The following is a 15546-nucleotide window of genomic DNA, read 5'->3' as shown; positions in this document are numbered from 1 at the left end:
CGACAAACAAAACCCTAAAGAAGCCTTCATGAGGGTAGGCAAAAATGTCTTGCTGCAAACGGGCAAAGACATTTTAGGCCAACGAGAGACACCTATAAATGCCCTGCACGCTACCGAGTCAGGCATTCAGCAAGGACAAGGCAGAAAGAGACGACGAAGAAAACACCCTTTCACCAGACTTCAAGCGAGAAAGGCCAAGAAAAGAAGAACCGTTCGAGACTTAGACGTTTTCGATTATTGAGAAAAGAGACCAAAAAAAATGATGCACCGAGAATCTTGCGCTTGTTCCAAGACGGAACTGGACCTGTTTGCCATGCCCCCCACGATGATGACGATGCAAGAATCCCAGTGGGTGGAATTTCACCCCGTCTCCTCACTGACCGATTCCGCTCCCATCGAGTTTGAAATCAAAGGACAGCCCGAAGATTACATCGATCTGAATAGCAGTTACTTGTACCTGAAAGTCAAAATTCTAGATAAGACTGGAGGTGCTATAGACGATGAAGCAGTAGCTCCCGTCAACAATTTCATGCATTCCTTGTTCAGTGGAGTGGACTTGTACTTGAATAACAAACTGGTCAGTAGCAGCATGGATACTTACCCTTATCGTGCCTACCTGGAAAATCTCTTGACGTACGGAATAGATGCCAAGAACACTCATCTCAATGCCTGTGTGGTATGGGAAGCTGACGAACCTACCAAGTTTGAAATATTGGAAACTGATGAAAAGAAAGACAACAATGATGGATTTCTAGAACGAAGAAAGAGAATCACGGGAGCCGACACAAGTTTAGAACTGATGGATCGTTTGCATTTGGACATGTGGTTGCAAGAAAAGTATTTGCTGAACGGGGTGGATGTCCGCCTGAGACTGAATCGTAGCAGTACCGCTTTCCATTTATTGGCTGATAGTAACGGTTACAAAACCAAAATCCAAGAAGCCAGACTCTACATACGCCGTGTGGAAGTGTTACCTAAAGTGGGAAACGACATCAGTCAGACGTTGAGCAGAACGACCGCCAAGTATCCCATACGACGCGTGGAAGTGAAAACCTTCACCATTCCCAAGGGACAGCGATCCATGATCGAAGATCATCTGTTCCAAGGACAGTTACCCAAACGTTTGATCGTTGGTATCGTCCAGAATACAGCTTCAACGGAGCTGCCGAAAAAAATCCTTTCTACTTTCAACACTTTGGTGTGTCCAGAATCGAAGTCAGTCGCGATGGCAAGACCTTGTGTACCCGACCTTTCGAACCTGACTTTACCAAGAAGAATTACTTGAGATCGTACTTGTCCCTGTACGAAGCCACCGGACAGTTAGGAACCAATACCAGTCACGGTATTACGTACGAGGATTATGCAGGAGGCTACGCTTTGTGGGCTTTTGATTTCACTCCAGACCAAGGCAGCGACGAGGGACATTTCCACCCTATAAAATCCGGCCAGATTCGTGTGGAAATTCAGTTTAAAGACCGAGACCCTGATGAAACGGTGAACGTCATCCTGTATACAGAATTCGATAATACCATAGAAATCAACAGTTTGAGAGAAGTCATCCTAGATTACTAGAAACCATGGAAGACTGTTATCCCTCTTTACCTAGTGGAGAAACTTTTAGTGTTGGATTATTGTTAAAAAATGTTAGAGTTGTTGTTGTTTAGTGTTAAGTGATTTTTGAATAAAAAATGTTGTGTTTTGAAAAAAATGCCTTTGTCTTTTGTTTAGCTATAAGAATGTTGGATTGATGCTCTTTCATTTCTTACTATCCCTCTTATGACACTCACTAAACGTTGCGACTCAAAAACCGTGTGGGGGATGTTTTCCTTCACGTCCGCGTTTTGACTTTAAGAACCGGGGTTGTTTCCAGTCTAACCATCCATTGTCGACTCATCCTCCTACGAAGATGTGCTCCAAACTAGCTAAGCTCAATGAAGCCTACGTGAGTTTGCATAGGGTCAGACACAGTCTGATACCGAAGCCAGAAGAAATAGAGAATGTGAGAATGTTAAAAATCACTGAAGACCTGATAGAAGAGCTCTTCAGAGAAGAAATGAACAGGGAAAAAGAAGAATGGACAGAGAAGTACAGACTTCAGAGACAGCAGCAACAGCAGCAACAACAACAACAGCAGCAGCAACCTGAAGCTGACAGAGGCTTTGTCGATTGTCGTATCGACACCAAAGAGTTCTTCTTCTCTTTTCGAAGAAGCAGACCTATCGCCAGAAAGTCTATCCTCAGAGGACATCGCATTCTTAGAAACTAAAAAAGAATGCCATAGCAAACAAAACAAAAACAGCCCTTTTTAGGGCTACCCCAATACTCTAGAAAAGAAATAACGATCGATTTGCCAATGTGTGTAGGTAGAGTAGTGTGAAAATAAACACTAACTCTTTTTTTAAAAATGTGAGGGTATGTGTTTGTGTGTTTGTGTTTGTAAGTGCTTAAGTAAGTTGGTATGGATAGTAGATTAAAATGATGTCTTTTTTTGGTGTTTGAGGTGTATATTTGGAGTTAGACTGGATTGCTTTGCGTATGTGGATAGTCTATTGAAGTGATTTATAAAAAATTTTAAAATAGTGATGGGTAGCATAAAAAAGTGAGTGAGTGTTTCTTTTAGGTCCGCGCGTTGTTTCTTTTGGTCATGATCTAGGTAAGATCAATTTTATGTTTTTTAGGGGGGATGTTTTCCTTCACGTCCGCGCTTTCACTATAAATTGAAACTCGCTGGGCAGTCTAGTTACCCTTGTTGATTGATCAACACCAAAAATGAACACGAGACTGTCTAAACTGTTGGAACTTCATGTGCATCTGGAATATGCCAGGCGCCTGTTGAATGAACTGGCCGCGGAAGCCATTGTGGAAGACGGAAGGATGAGAGAGGAGGAGGAAAGAAGAAATAAAGAAGAGGAGGAGAGAAGATATAAAGAAGAAGAGGAAAGAAGATACAAAGAGGAGGAGAGAAGATACAAAGAAGAGGAGGAGGAAAAGGAGAGAAGAAGAAAAAATTTCAGAATCCCAGAAACCGAAAATTGGGATTCTGAAGCCACATATCCTGCCTCTGCTCTCTCCCCCAAAAAGGTAAAAAGTAACTGGGGGACAAGATGTGTACGTGGCGCCAGGCCTGGAAGGTGTCACCATTAACCAGGTGTCCATGAAGTTCCAAAAAAAAATAGCCCTTTTCAGGGCTACCCAATACTCTAGAAAAGAAATAACGATCGATTTGCCAATGTGTGTAGGTAGAGTAGTGTGAATATAAACACTAACTCTTTTTGAAAAAAATGTGAGGGTATGTGTTTGTGTGATGGTGTTTGTAAGAGCTAAGGTATGGTTGTGTGAATAGTAGATTATGGGTTTCTTTATTGTTTATTTTGTGTGTTTGTGTTTGTGTTTGTGTTTGTAACTGCTCACGTAAGTTTGTGTAAATAGTAGATTATGGGTTTGTTTATTGTTTCTTAGCGTATGTGGAGAGTATAGTTTTGGTTTTATTATATGAAATGAGAAAGTAGGGGGATGTTTTCCTTCACGTCCGCGTGTTGTTTGGTCATGATCTAGGTAAGATCAATTTTATGTTTTTTAGGGGATGTTTTCCATCACGTCCGCGCTTTCACTATAAGAACCCACAAAGTTTGATGTTGGAACCATTCTAAGGAATAACTGAGACAAAAATGACTCAAGTATCAGTTCTATTTAATTTATTGAGAGACATCTATTTCTGGATAATGGATGTAGAATATGTTTTAGGAAGAATAGAAGAGGAATGGAGGCATGGAGATATGAAAGACTTTGTAACGAGTCAAGTTCAAGGCCTAAAGACAGCAAGAGATATCATAGCAGTGATGATTGAAGAAGAAGTCAGTAAGTCAAGAGGCTTCATTAACCCACCTTACTTCAGAGTGGGAAGTTTGAAGGAAGCACTGGATCATGTCATCCAAGTCCGGTGCTTCCTAGAAAAAATATTGTACTGGACAGAGTGGAGAAATGTAAAATGGGGATTGGAAAAGGTGAAGAAAGGGGAAGATCTGATGAGAAAAGTAATGGAGGAAGAAGTAAAGAAGATTAAAGTGAAATAGAGGGAAGAAAGAAAAGATGTGGAAAGCAAAAAGAAACAGACAGAGTTTGAGATGATGAATGAGAATTGGATCAAAGTCCAGGAAAAGTTTAGAGCCTTGGGCCATCCAGACTGGATGCCAGAGGAGAAAAAGAAGAAGAAAGGAATAATGGAAAAAGTGAGGACTTGGTGGAAGAAGTTAAGGAGTTAGAAGAAGAAGAAGAAGAAGAAACCCAAAGGCCCTTTTCAGGGCCAGCCATATTTCTCGAAAAGAGATAGCCTTTCAATTGCCTACCCCTTTTTAAAAAAAAATTTAAAAAAAAAAAAAAAAATCCCAAAAGCCCAAACTCTATTCCCCATGTTAATTTCCCCTTGTCGCTAGACAGACCCACACTATAGTTCCATGTTAAATTCCCCTTGTCGCTAGAGTGACCCACGATTTATTCCCCATGTTAATTTCCCTTGTCGCTAATCTGACCCACGATTTTTCGCCATGTTAAATTTCCATTGTCGCTAATCTGACCCAGGGGTCTCTGTAATGCTAATTCCCATTGTCGCTAATGTATCCCACCTTACTACTATTATATGTATCACATAAACGAAAAAATCGTCATAAACACATCCATCCTCATGAAAGAAGTTTCTTTTTCAAAGGACCCAGTTTTACGTTTCCAGTTTAGCGAACTACTACGTTCGCATCATGAAGAAAGTTGAAGAGGCGGAGAATGTTCCTGCTTTTAACAAGGAGAGAAATCAAACGAATCACCAAATGGAACATAGTAAGCCATACATTTTTGGTTTTATATACACTAATTTACTAAGTTCGTAATGAAGAGAGAGTGAGGAAATATTGTTTCTCACCCATGCTCCAGAGACATCTAACTTTTTCTGCTAACGTTTCGTTTCTTATCTCAATCTGATTATCTAAGATATGTCGTCTCTGTCATGGTGTATACGCTGTAGGAACTATTTTTGAAAAGAAATTTTTTATATCTTTTGCGGAATTGTTATAAAATCGAACAACAAAAATAAACATATAATAAAAAGAAATTCGCAACTTAAGGCATCTGCAATTTTGATAACATCATACAAAATATTTTGACACACAGACACACACAAACACACACAAGTCGAATTGGTTTAATACAGTCCTAGACACATGGGCAATACGCATCATTGGCCACACAAAACCAAACTCTCTCAAGTACAACTGTAAAGCCGGCAAAACCCATCAATGTGTTATGTCAAACAGATTTCTTCCAACTTTGTCAAACAGCCACAATCCACCCCAGTTGGATCAAATATAATAATGTAATTGCAATTAGAAAGTCTTGCACTTACCAACTAATGGTTCATTCATCCGTCCACCTCCCAACTCGGAATAGCTAAACAAATAATATCACCCCTTATTTCGGTCCGAACCCCAAGATAGATTATATTAATCTTGATCAATGTATAGATGGCATTTTATTTCAAAAAGATGCTATAATACTGAAATAATACACAATTATTGACATGAAACAAAGTATGCAACTAAGAATTTTGCATAAGTGGTTTTCTTGCTCTACTATTTGATCACACGTGTTCTTCGAATGAATTTTGCCAAGTTACATATAATGCAACTGAGTTATGAACACTGCAAGTGAAATACAGGTAAGTTGTTGAACGTTCACATCGATATTTTTATTGTTAATTTAGTCAGTGAATGCCATTTCAGTCAAGTACAAAAACATTTCAAATATTACACATAACACATTTTACATTCAACATGAAGCATAACATATCTGATTATTCTGTTTAGTTACAAAGACACTGAGTGAGATAACCAGCGTAATTACCAGTTATTTCTACAAATGACAAGTAAATATTTGTACAGTAACGCCACATTATCAGATCATGTTTATACTTTTGTTCAAATGACTTTAAGTACTACATTTAGTGCGGACCATAAAATAGTTACACCATTCATTTAAATTTAGCCGTCTACCTATGTAGCAGGTTATTCAAATGAAGATTTTAGAGATTAGATTACATTAGATCTTCTACCTTGCCGACACCTTTTGGTCAGCTTTTGCAGAACAGCAGAACATTGTTTCATTACTAACAAAAGTATATATAATAGCCTTTGCTGTACGGTAAGTACCTTTACTAATGTTTACGTCATGTTCATTTATTGTTGTTAAAAGTAGGGACATCAGAGTAACTACAGTACAATCTAATCCAGTGCAGTAGGGACGCCAAGAATTAACTCTACTGCCAAAACAACTACGAGACTGAATTACATTAAAGTCCTAATGAATACATAACCAAATCGTAATGGATATATAACTTTGTGAATACTTTCCATAAAGAAAAAGAGAAAGAAGACATTATTTCCAAAATATCACAAGAACTTGAATCATCAAAACGTCTGTGCTTAAAACCACTTCAAGATATTCATCAAAGAAGAAAAGGGAAAACCTTTCTTGATGGCAGAGTGGAAAAAGATGTACATTTTGGAGGAAATAAACCCCAAGCTAAAGAAATAATAGAAGACATATAAAAGAACTAAAATAGAAGACATTCAACTACTTAGCCTGTGCAATGGAGTTTATATTCTATATCCTAAAGGGAGTAGCAAACTTCTCCTAACCAATAAAATAAATATAAAAGGGACAAAAATGAACAGTGAATTCCAAACCATTCTTACGGAAGCACATAACATAACATCCGACGATACTGAAGTACATATAACGGACATACCTTACGAGATTCCTTTGGAGGTCACGCAACAGGGTTTCGAGCCGAAGTGCAAAAGGGAAAAATTGCAAACTGTCTAAATACAAAGGATAGAATGGTATGCAGACACGAGTGAGACCTCTGGAAATATAAAGGAAGATGCATAATAAATTACCAGCGTTCTCATACATACATGGTTGAAAAATAATAATATGGCATAAAGGTTGTATACACCATAGGAAATGTAACAGGTGTGGCAACGTAGGTGACTAGAAAGTGCAGACCGAAAGAAAAAGAGCAAGCCCTAGAAGCAAAGCAATAAAACATATAGAACAGTACAACGAAATGGAAGTACGAGATAACGAAACAGCCATGGTAGTAATAAAAAGACTAGTACAAGAACATGAGAGTATAAAAAACAAATAAGAAAGGAAATGAAAAAAATACACCAATTTCAAGGAATTTTCAATATGTAATACATAAATACATAATAAAATTTTCTAAAACAAAAACTAGAACTAATGTAAAACCTTTAGTACATCTATATCATGGAATCACTGCGGGATAATGCTTTCAATCACGTCCGCGCTTACAACCTCTTAAACAAATGACATACTTTTCACGAAAAAGTGCATCTAAGCTTTTCATACATGTACTCTAACAGGACACATAGACATAATTTCCTATGAATAGATTTACCATAACATCAGCATCCCATATTTATGTTTCATACAACAAAACCTATTTAGACCAATACATAATCATCTAATCCTTCTTCGTAATCAAAATTCAAAATTTATAAGCATAACTCATAATTTAAAAGGCATACATGCACGCACCAACCAATGATACCAACATTTACACACCTTATTTATTTATTTCCCTATTTATTTATTTTAATAAAGAATAACTTTCAAAATTGCCAAAATTTTCTTCAAAATTGCCTAAGTTTTCTGTCTGGTGTAAATTTACAAATTTCTAATATACTTTCATAAAGATAATTATCCCGACCTTTTATGACTTAATTTAATCATATACAAAATGAATATCAAAAACATAGGTAGATGACAACAATATATCTGATCTAGACAGTTCCGGTCCTCATAGCGAAAAGAGGCGCACAGTCAACATTTGCAAGCACAAACTCACTAAATGAGGAAAAACAAACTGTCTGGCGAAAATCACTGCTTTAAACATAGTACTAAATAATAGGGGTAAGGGCAAGAATTCCGGCTCATTGGATCCATACTCAAAGAGAGGGGAGAACAAACCCAAGCAAGCAGGCATGAGTCAAGGTAAAGAAACCGACCCATTCACTGGCCGCTGTGAGAAGAGAGTACCTGCCCTGACCCAAGCATGCAATGGATAAAGAAACTAGTATAATATGACCGAACATAGTGAAGAACAACCATGATAAAATTCACATGCAAAACTTAATATACATTATTATTTTCTTATACACAAGAAAACGTGAGATAGGAAGGACAGGGAAAAACACAAAACCCAACTATTAACTTTAGAAAAACGGGATGTCACCTCTAACTCCAAACTAGCTAATGCTGAGGTGGAGCCATGGAGTGTCAACATAACAAAGTAACTAGAGGGTGTCTCAGATCTCCTCCATTCGACAATAAATACAGTTACGATGATAATGATTTTACCTTTATAGGAAGCAAAAACTCTCCAACGCAGAAACTCTTTTTGCTGGAGGTTCGAAAGGTATAGTTGTAGATCTTTTGAAATCATCTAGAAAAAAGAAAACATTGTTAGATTCTGATGATACCAAACAACGTTTAATACAAGAAAGGTAAGTAACAAGGCTATGAAAGGGAAAAACAATGCCACATGATTATGGTTGAGGTTACATCGTCGGTAGAATTTCAAACTGATTGTCGCTAATTACAATATTAATCCAGAGTTTATCCTCTAAACCAGAAGACGTGCTCAGTTTTGCAAAGTTCTAAATTTAGAGTCATTCAAATATCCACATCATTTTTTTCTTTATCCTGCACATTTCTAATCATCCTGCTTTCAAGTTACAAAAAGTGATGAAAATTTAGCGGCAATGATTTACTGAGAGAATGGGTTCTCTTGCAAGCGTTAATAAATATAAAAAATTTGTAAAGTTTGGAGTTTGACCAGATGAAAAGTAAGTCGCTGTTTTGTAGGAATGTGCAACAGGAAATAAACAAGTAGCTACAAGCATGGGTGCCTGTTCAATAAATCTAATGCATTGAAAATTATTCTAGACGCACTATTTTCCCTTGTGATTATGAAATGAACACAAGAACAAAGTAAGTGAAGACAAACGGCAACACAGATTGCGTTTGTTTATTCTCTCGAAAATCTCCACCAAAACAGTTTTCTGTAAGAATTTTATAAAAGTGACACATCTTTGTGTATTGTTACGTATATTTGACTTAATTTATATTTGATTTAAGTTGTATTTTATTTGATTTGATTGTTTGTGGGTTTTGGAGTCTTTTATTTTCTTGACATGTCATTGTAATGTAATTTTGTTTACTAGGAATTTGATATTTTCCAGAAAATTCAGTTTGACCTGAGTTTTTCCTTAGATACATAAGAATAGAAACACTTGTTTCTATTTTTGACTTAGTTCCTAGCCTTGATTGAGGGTCAAGTAAACAACTTTTGCTAGGAGTAAAATGATTGGTTCTTTTCAAGGACATGCAGGAGCTACGTGGCTTTTACATGCAAACACGATCACGTGATCCTCTATTTCTCAATTAGGCATTTCCGAAATTGCTAAATACTTAGTATTAAAAGTGATGTTTAGAGATAGAGAGAGAGAGGGATCTAAGAGTCCGGGCTTTTAAACACTTGATGTCAGGTTGTTTTCTTCTGTTGTGACCAGTATTGAAATTTTGAGTTTTTGAATTATTTGATAATTTTCTTCAGATTATTTGGACTCTAAAAGATTAATTCGTTTCTCTGAAAATATTATTGTATTCATACAGAACTCTTGAACAAGGACATTTCTTGAAAATTTTATTTGTATTTCCAAGACCGGAGGATTAATTTTTGTGGTACTACAAGGAACTGTAGACTTCAACACAGTACAGGCTACAGCATACGTCATCGCCTTCCATCTTTGATTCTTTGTCGGGACTCGAACTTAAAATCATTAGAACATTTCCATAATAGGACTTCGAAAACTTTACTCGTGGATTATTTTTGGATTATTTTTGGATTTGATTCTGAAAATTGCAAGTTCATATATTTTCATTTTTTTTACAGAATTTGTCCAGGGAAATACATTATTAGTCCCTGCCTATTATTATAACATTTATTTATTTCTAATTTTGGTGCTGACACAATAAGTATATTTAGACATTCTTGCTTTTGATTTAAAGGTAATTATTTATTATTTAGAATTGGAGCATTTTAATGTTGTGGTCTGTGTATACTTCGTTGAATAATAAGGCGTTGATGATGATGCGGAAGAAAAATAATTGACCCGTTGCACGTTTCTTTGTATACAGTCCAGCCTCTCAAAATAATGTCGGGTAACCTATGACCAAAGAACTTCACGTTGAATTCGTCTTTGAAGCTATTTTATAATAAGATATGATTTATCATGATTTGGACACAGTGGAAAATTCAGTACTGAGAAACAAATGTAGAGACTAGACTATATAGGAAAACAACTTGTGATCTGAGTCCATTAAGAACTACTGAGTAGAGTATGATATGTATTAGATAACGCCAGATGCAATATAAATACTTTTGGACACAACTTGATAAAACCAAGTTACTACCAAGGCACTTTTAAATCTCGTCCTAATTTATTTATAACTGATCTTGATAGCAACTTTTTTATATTTACGTTTGTATTTAAACATTGTAAAAGTTAATAAAAGAAACAGATGGAATTACCCTTACACCAATTCATTGTTCTAACTTCCTGTCTAATTTCGACAATCAAGGATACCTTAAAATGGCACCGAATTATTTCTTACTCAGAGACTTTACAGTCTCATAATTTGAATACAACAGCTTTTCGAAACTAAACATACTTTATAAATACTCACAAGTGTACTCTGTTGTACAATTTAGGCGTGCTAAAATGACCTCTATAAATACATACAGTATAGAGGGTGGTAATTATCATCTAGAGCCTCTGGACACCTATTTCCGTCCTACTTTCTGCGTACTTTTCGTATCGTTCGTACTCTTCTTACTCTTATGTATTGTATCCAGCTAAACATACTCTATATATGCAAATCAGCATACTCTAAATTACGGCATATGAACAATAAGAAGATTCAATGAATACACATATGTACCAGTATAGATGCATAAATACTAGACTTACCTCCTCATGTATTTTTGCATGTACTTTTAGTACCTCGCGTTTGTTGTGGACACAGCGAATATCACGTTCATTCGTTTGTTTGTTTGAAAGTTATATTTGTGACTCAGTAAACTTGACCACATCTTTAACTTTATCATCTCTACCTTCAATTGGAGGAAACAGCTTGTTTAGATAATTCACAAAGAAACATAATTATCCAAAAGTTAAAGAATCTACTATATGAGCGTACATGGTTTATTTACAAAGCAGTTGTCTATGCACGATACTAATGTTATAAACGTGTCGTGCAGTGTATGAAATCGCTCAGTATTCAAACGTACTGCAAAATTCTGACGATTTAAATTCAGTGATAAAAAAGGAGTATATAATAAATTAACATTTCTAGTCATGTTAATTTTATAATAGGTTCTTTAGGAAAGGTCCTTGTTTTTGAAGTGATACCCGGCTGCATTTGCCTGAGGACAGGCGCTCAAGAGTGCGACAGATTTCTACCCCAGCATGATGCCGTCTTATTCGTGGCTTCTTGTGGCCGACTGAGTCGCCGACTGACTACTGATTCGTTGACTGGGTGTCTTGTGGTCGCCGACTGTGTCGACGACTGAGTCGCTGGTCGTCGATTAGGTCTTTGAGTCGCCGAGTGGGTCGCTAAGTAGCCGAATGGGCTCTAACGTGGTCGCAGATTCGCCGACTTGGTCACAAAGTCATCGATTGTGTCGCTGACTTGGTCGCAGAGTCGTCGACTGGGTCGCTGTAGCCGACTGTTACAGACTTGGTCTCAGAGTTGCTGGCTGAGTCGCAGAGTCTTCGGCGAACTGCGACCAAATGTGCTTGCTCCTGCAGGTGGTTATGCTGCTTCACGTGAAAGGGGACGCCTACACACAATACCGCTTTTTAACACACCACCACTGCAGCCACAGTTGGCAAGTATATATGCCCGGGCGGAACCAAGTGACCCAAAAGCTAATACGCTAAACGGTGCTACAAAGCCCGTAAATATTCTGGGTATGCTAAAGTCACAAGCTGCCGTATAGCCTAGACTTGATATAACTCGGTCTGGGACGGTGGTGCAAAATTCTGTTTCAGAGCTTCAAGCAATTCGGTATAAAACATTTCTCAGGTATTGCCAACAATTGCTCAGTGCAACGCCTAAATACGGTCTCTTTTCTTCTTCTGTCCAAGAATTTAGGGTTAAACACATCTCGAAGTGAACGATGAAATCTATCAACATTGGAATAAAGACCAACCTTTTTAAAGTTCTTCGCGTTAGATCAGACGCCGCACCACTTCCTTCTGAAACGGGTCGTTTGCTTTCAGACTTCGATCTGTCTGTAAACTCTGCCTGTCCTGCATTCCTTGTGCATGTGGTATCGGCTATCTTGACCTTTGGCGACGCCGAGGGGGTCGACATCGCCTGTCCACTAAAGTAAATCTGTAGTCTGGGGGCGATTCTTTCTCTCTACGACACCCGTCTTCCTGGTTGAGTCCGTATTCCTATCCACAGTCCCCTTCCTCGAAGTTAGTCTTTTGTCCAAATCCTCGCATTCCTTCATTAAGCGTTGAAACTCATCTTCGAAAGGAATTGCTGTCTTTGTTTCTGTTTTGAGATTAAACATCCATTCACCGAATTTCAACCCTTCGTAAGCCATCTTGATTTTGTTTCCCCTCTACGACCTATCCCACTGCTGCCCATAAATTTGTAGCAGAAGCTGCCTCGGCTACACTACCCCATGTCTCGCTATCTCGTGTTGTTTAGGATAGGTATTTGTACTTTGAGTGATCTCCCGCTGAATCTGCCTGAGGACTGGCGCTCCAAAGTGCGACAGATTTCTACCTCATTTGGATACCGTCTTATTCCTGGCTTTTTGTCGTCGATTGAGTCGCTGGGTCGCTGAGTCATCGACTAAGTGTATTGTGGTCGCCGACTGTGTAGTTGACTGAGTCGTTGAGTCGTCGACTAGGTCGCTGAATCTCTGACTGGGTCGCTGAGTCGCCGACTTTGTCGTTAACTTGGTCGCTGTGTCGCCGATTGGGTCGCTGACTATGTCGCGCGTCTTTACTCAAGAGAGAGAAAGAAAGAGACATATGACAGAGAGAGACAGAGAAAGAGACAGAGAGAGGGGGACAGTGCGAAATGATGAGAGAAGTGATATCATGTGTTAAAATGTGTATTGTCGCAAGAATTTCGCGTTTCTTGGACTAGCCTTGTAGCCTTTATATCCTGGTCGACGAAAGACATTGTCGCTACACTTTTAAATTCCCCGGCCTTGTTAACTACGCACAAATGTGCTTGCTCCAGCGAGTGTTTATACAGCTTCACTGGACGTCTTTGCATAGTACTGATTCATAACACACCACCTTTGCAGCCACACTTGGCATATATATATATATATATATATATATATATATATATATATATATATATATATATATATATATCCAAGCAGAATCACGTTACCCCAAACACAATAACGCTAGACGGTACTACCGAGCCCACTAACATTTAAAATCAAACATAAACTTTAACGAAATGAAAATCAGCTGATACGAAATGAAAATTGCTGTCCGTTGGTTTTTCTCATTGCAATAGCAATGTTGGGGTATTTTTATACTTAGATTCTATTCTATCCTGCTTTAGTCATTCACTCTTTCAAAATGCTCCAGTTCATCGCCTTGTGTAAGTTTTAAAAAATTTAGAATAGGACTTGGTGTAGTCAATATTTTTCCTTCTTCACAAACAATTACAAGTACATGTGGCTGGAGCAGTCTTTTGCATCTGCAGGACGTAAAATGTAAAAGACATTGGTATTTATCCTTATTCCCACGCCCGAATTTGTTCTAGATGAGATTTTATTTGCACGAAGAAATTTGATTATTTCTTTTGTTTAAAAGATTACGTCGTAATGTCTTCCAAGTTTAAATGAGACACGAAACTGGTAGTAAGAATGTTTTCAAATCATTCATGTTGGACAAAATAAAGGGAGCTAAACAGAGCCACCATTAACTGACCTAAAACGTTGGATAAAACTCACTGCAACCAACAAGTAGTCTGTTAGAAAGTATTGTTGTTATATTTTCATCAATGAGAATTGCATATAAATATATGAAACTATATTTATAACTGTAGTCTGCATAATAGGATCAGAATGTCAATATACATCAACGGGCACCACCTACTTTCCAAATATGGAAAGACCATCAAGTTCATATGTGTATCGATGTGTATTGTATCGTATGGTGCGTGTCGTGAATCTTGTCGATACGCGGCACAGGTGTATCGTTTCACCCCTAGTTAATATACATAATAAAGTCCACTGAACATCGGTCAAGCTTGCCGTACAAGATTTACCTCTCAGGGATACTAATCGGTAAGGTTTATGTTTCAGCTATACTGTTTTCTACGATTCAAGTCTGAGCTGTACAAATCCTTATTTAAATGTCTGTGTATGGGAATGAAACTTTACTTTAGACTGCACTGTCCGTGTACTTGTTAATGATTAACTGAAAACATTTGTAATCAACCTACCTTAATAAATACTTTTGACTTGCTTCTCTCAGAAAATTATCCGGTGGAACCTTTCTGAACAAAATGGAGGCATAATATCAACCCGGATGTTTAAAATGACTTTTATATATTTATATGGAAGAGTAGTCATCCTGTACAAGTAGGTCAGGTTGGATATTCACTGGAGTATTTGTGAATTAAATTGTGTAAGACAGATAGTCAGGGCAAAAATAAGAACACTGTCATTATTATTATTAGTAGTAGTAGTAGTAGTAGTTGTATTAGTATTAGTATTATTAGTAGTATTAGTATTAGTATAAGTATTGATTATTTTTAATGTTTGTGTAAGATTTTAAAAATTTAATAAAATTATTGTATATATTAGCTAAAGCAGAAGAAAGAAAATCGGTATGATAGCAGTGCAAGTTCAAGAAGCATTATTGTCCAATCAATAATTTCCAATTCAAATATTGCTTGTATTATTTTCACCCAAAAATAACTAAAACTTATTATGCAAAATCTGCTATGAAGATATCCGTTTGTGTGTAGGGTAGTTACCTCTAAATAAACTTATTATTACCATTCCAGACAGGACTCATTAAGACTTTAGATGAGCTGATTACGAAATGTATCTAGATGATCTACGAGGACAGAGACCTTTTAGATGCTTATTTTTCTCCACTTTCCTTATTTCTACCTAATTGATGAGAAAAATATATGGAGTAATTTTTGCATATACTATTATTTTCTAAACTTCAAAAAAGCCTACGCCCACCTAGGTTTTTCCCTTTTTAAATTCTAGTCATACCTAATGTCATTATAACTAGTAAAGGTATATATTTATACAAATAGTTACAAGGTGCAGTTGATGCCATTTCCACATATTCAGGACTATACAAAAATAGTTTTGTATTATAATAATTAAAATAATGCTTGTCT

The 15546-nt window shown here is 37.1% G+C and overlaps 1 protein-coding gene across 3 annotated transcripts in view; it reads right to left on the bottom strand.

Annotated features, from left to right (window-relative positions):
- LOC149787395 (uncharacterized) overlaps nucleotides 1-14702 on the bottom strand; it is a 40877-nt gene extending 26175 nt beyond the window's left edge. For 2 of the 3 annotated variants that reach the window (XM_089977986.1, XM_089977983.1), the window contains exons 1-2: nucleotides 14629-14702; nucleotides 8431-8515 (exon numbers count right to left, since the gene is read on the bottom strand). The gene's annotated coding sequence lies outside the window, so the exon portion shown is untranslated. Of the gene's footprint in view, nucleotides 1-6793; nucleotides 6911-8430; nucleotides 8516-14628 lie in introns of all 3 variants that reach the window. The other variant, XM_089977985.1, reaches the window with a different exon arrangement.
- Nucleotides 14703-15546: the final 844 nt, after the last annotated feature.

This window comes from Sinohyriopsis cumingii, chromosome 12, assembly GCF_028554795.1.
Source record: "Sinohyriopsis cumingii isolate HCF-2022 chromosome 12, ASM2855479v2, whole genome shotgun sequence".
NCBI classification, from domain to species: domain Eukaryota; kingdom Metazoa; phylum Mollusca; class Bivalvia; order Unionida; family Unionidae; genus Sinohyriopsis; species Sinohyriopsis cumingii.
The sequence above is the reverse complement of the archived record's forward strand: the minus strand, read 5'-3'. Positions and strand labels throughout refer to the sequence as shown.